We start from the raw sequence: 4,352 nt of genomic DNA on the forward strand, positions 1-4,352 counted from the left end.
AGTTACACGAATTCAGATATGAGATGAAATCGGATAGGGATGAACGGGTTTAAGAGTTTAAGAGTTTTTAAGAGTTTTAGTCAAATGCTTTATAATATAGTATAGATATAGATATATTGATTAATTAATTTTGTTCACACAAAACCAAACAATGGATAGTTGGGACTTGGGAGTACATCGTGATTGACAAGAGTACCCCTTTCTAAATTAACGAGTAAGGTCCCTGAAAGAAACTATTAATAAGAGATGTCTTTATAGTTTCATTTTTATAACGGGTATGGTAATTCCTTTAACTCATTTTGTTAAGTTTCCATCAATGAGAGGGCATTTTTGTCTATTCACCTTCCTCTTTCCTTTAACTTCAATTTTCTATAACAAATGTGGTCTATCATACTACTTTTACTTTTGTAACATATTTGATCTTTCAAACTAATTTACATTAGTATAACATATTTGGTCTTTCTCTCAACTTTCATTTTTAAGATTTGGTCCCCCCATTTAATCAATAAAATTTGATGGCACAAATATATATTTTCTATATATAATTAGCAAAATAAATAAATAAATAAAGTTTAAATTTAAAATTTTTCCATGAAATATTTTATCTTTTCATGAACATTATTTTCATAAAATCCTTAAGCTTAAATAAAACATGATTTTGATAATTAATTTTTTAGTTACTTGAAAATTAAAAAAATTCTAAAACTAAATATCCGGCAATATATTAAATAATAAGATATAAAAGTATAAGTTTAAGTAATTTAATAAACCTAATTAATCTATACTATATTATAAAGCATTTGACAAAACTCTTAAAATTCGTTTTTTATGCATGAAGTACTGTTTATTGATGCATATTACTTAAAATTCAAGATTACAAGTAAATTGCGCGTAAGTACAACTTATTAAAGCTTTATATTTGAATTTGTGTAACTAACTGCTGATAAACATAATCAAATAAAAGATAAACATCTCATTTTGAATATAAAAGATCTAAAATATAATTAGAATAATAATTGAATTTTAACAAAAATACTTATTATTATCTTTATAAAAATTATATTATTAAACCAAAAGTAAATGGCTTCATTATTAAATCTAAATTAAATTATAATAAAAAATTGAGTTAAGAAAATAAAAAAAACAAAAAATTTTAAATATTTAATTTGGTAATTAAAGTTGATACATTTTTTTTTTCAAAATTTTATAATACCTTCAAATTTATATTTTATTCAAAAAAAAAAAAACATTATCGTTTTTTCAATACCACATAAAATTGTTTTATAACATCGACGTTGACAAAATAAAACGAAACATCAAAATTAAGATGTATCTCGTTGCATTGTATGAGTACTCTTCTAGTAACAATAATATATTATAGTACTTATATAAGATATAAAAATATAAATTTAACTATTATATGCATTAAAAATTAATGGGTATTTAGTTTTAAAACTTTTTAAAATTTCAACTAATTTAATTTTTTTATCAAATTTATATTTTATTTGAACGAAATGGTTTCATGAAAGTAATGTTTCTAAAAAGATAAAATATTATTGACAAAATCTAAACTTCAAATTTTTATTTAATTATTTTGCTAATTATGTTTAAAAAATATACGTTTGTGACATCAACTTTTATTAATTAAATGGAGGGATCAAATGCTCAAAATGAAAGTTGAGAAAGGGACCAAATCTGTTATAAAAATAAAAAAATTATTTGAGGTACTAAATATATTATACAAATGTAAATTAGTTTGAAGGACCAAATATGTTGCAAAAGTAAAAGTGGTATAAGAGACCAAACTGTCGTTAAAATAGAAGTTAAAGAAAGAGAAAGGTGAATAGACAAAAATGTCTTCTCACTAACAGAAGCTTAACTGAATAGGTTAAAGGAAGAACCATATTCGTTATATATTTTTGTTATGTGCATAATTTCGTCAAACATGTTTACTCAAGAAATTGGGTGTGAATTTATTGCTCCGTAAAAGACATCTCATCATCACTAAAATCTCATTTTTATATCAATTTTCACACAATTTCACTATAATTCTATACCAACTGATGTTGGTGAAATGTATAACAAATTTGGTATTTAATATTTATACAAGTTTGATGTCTGTATAATTTTAATTTATTTGATTATAAATGTTATTTTAGTTATAATATTTATTAATATTATATTATAAATTATACTTATATTAGTTCATATATGATATATATGTATAATTAATAAAACATAAAAAATATACACATACACACATATAATATATATATATATATATATATTATGATTGAAGAAAAAAAAAAATAGGTAACCAAAGATGAAATTTGACTAACACATACTTGAAATTTAATTGTCTGTATATTGTTTGTTCGAATGTGTTATAAAATTATTATAACAAAACTTATGTGTAGAATTTGTATAAACTAATAAAAGTAAAGATATTGTTAAAAAGGTATATAAGTTAAGAATATGAAATATACTTTTAATAATTTATTTGAAGTGAAAAATAATATAATATGTCATTGGAATTGAATTACAACAATTTACACAGAGTTTTACACCATTTTGTTGGAATAAATTGTGCAAACGATTAGATATGGACTAACACCATTTGAACAGTTTTACAAACCCTAAAATATATTTATGTTGTTTTTTCTTCTGATTATGGCATGTTTTAACTTTTCTGTCCAGTGCATCAAAAAGGTGTTGGACCAGCCCTGACTAGAATTTTAAACACAATATATGCATATGCGATGATATGTAAGACACATATCCATACATTATGATACATGATGCATATGTAAACAAAATCACATAAAATAGCATTTGATTGCATCAATAAGAGAATTAACTTCATTCTCATATGTGAATGAATTCTTCTTGTGAAATTGCATGGTATCATAATCCATTTGTCATTGTTTAGATACAAATATTATTTCTCGATGTTGATCCAAACGTATCTTAAAAACCAATAATTGATCCAAGATCCCGTTCTCAAATAATTGGCCTAAGAAAACAAACTTGCTCAATTAAGGCTCGTTGATTAGAGTTTCATCCTCCAACAAGTTACCCATTACACAAAAATTCAGGGCACAAACTTTAAACACAGCTTCTTGGGAAATGAAAACTTCAACAGTTGAGTTCGTAAGAAAGCATTCCATCCAGAAACATTTCTTAGCAGAACCTCAAAACACAAAAAATTATAACTGTAAATAAATTCTTCAACAATGGAGTCAAAAGACTAATTTCATAATCTTACAATAAATCCTTTATCCTGAAGTATATAATACGTTTCTATCTGTTTAGATGACAAAAAGACACTGCATATGTAAATGTTATCTCCAATACTGTCTTTTATCGTTTATATCTACAATCATTACTCAATAATCTTGTCCATGTGGGGGCATTGAGAACAAAGGGGGCAAATTGTGATGGGGTAACATCAATATCTCATACCCCATACCTCAAGAAAGGATTTGATGTTTGGAAGAATAAGAATGGTTTCTTGTTTTGGGGTATTAAACCACATGATTCTTGGTTGGCATGCTTTATATGCAAGAGACACAATGGCAAAAGAAAAAGTGCATTTTTTTTTTTGGATTTTAGGGTTTTTTGAGTTGTCAAATCTTTCTCAAATTGTACGTGATTATTTCTGGTATAATATCATACCAAATTATGATATTACTGAAGCTGTACAACTGTGATGTATACAATACATATAGCTTAATGAAAGGTGTAACGTTATTATTGTAAGCAACCATAATATACGCTGTTTGGTTTATAAATAGAAAAAGATCATGATTTTATTATTTACGGTTTTAGGATTTATTCTTTTAAGTTCTTTATAATTTGCTTTCAAGATTAGACAATGCCAAATCCAATAATTCCAATGAGGATACGTAAATATTACAATAACAATGTTTTCAGGGTATGTAAATTTTGTTATTTTTCTTTGAAATCTCAAAACGACCGCTTAGGACTTGATTTGGTCATAAATTTGTTGTCAATGACCGGTTGACATCCAACATGATCTTTTTCTTTGTTGAGTCTTTTTTAGCAGATCTTTTTTATTTATAAAAACTACTGATATTCTTAAAACCGATTATATACATCTGTACTTGTTATATTATTGTTTAATTTTAAATATCAAAAAAGTAATATCGGTTAATGTACTTAAAACTAATTTTAAATTTTTATTTACAAAAGTCACCATAAAAAATGGAAAAAAAGGGTTACCGTACTCTTGAGTTTCGGAAGAATGTCCCCAAAAGGGAGGATCACACCCATGTGTAACAAACATTAAAAAAGTCGATTTACAAGAAATATATTTATTTATTATTTTTATT

Source organism: Cynara cardunculus (genome assembly GCF_001531365.2).
Source record: "Cynara cardunculus var. scolymus isolate 2C chromosome LG 5, CcrdV1, whole genome shotgun sequence".
Classification (NCBI taxonomy): Eukaryota; Viridiplantae; Streptophyta; class Magnoliopsida; order Asterales; family Asteraceae; genus Cynara; species Cynara cardunculus.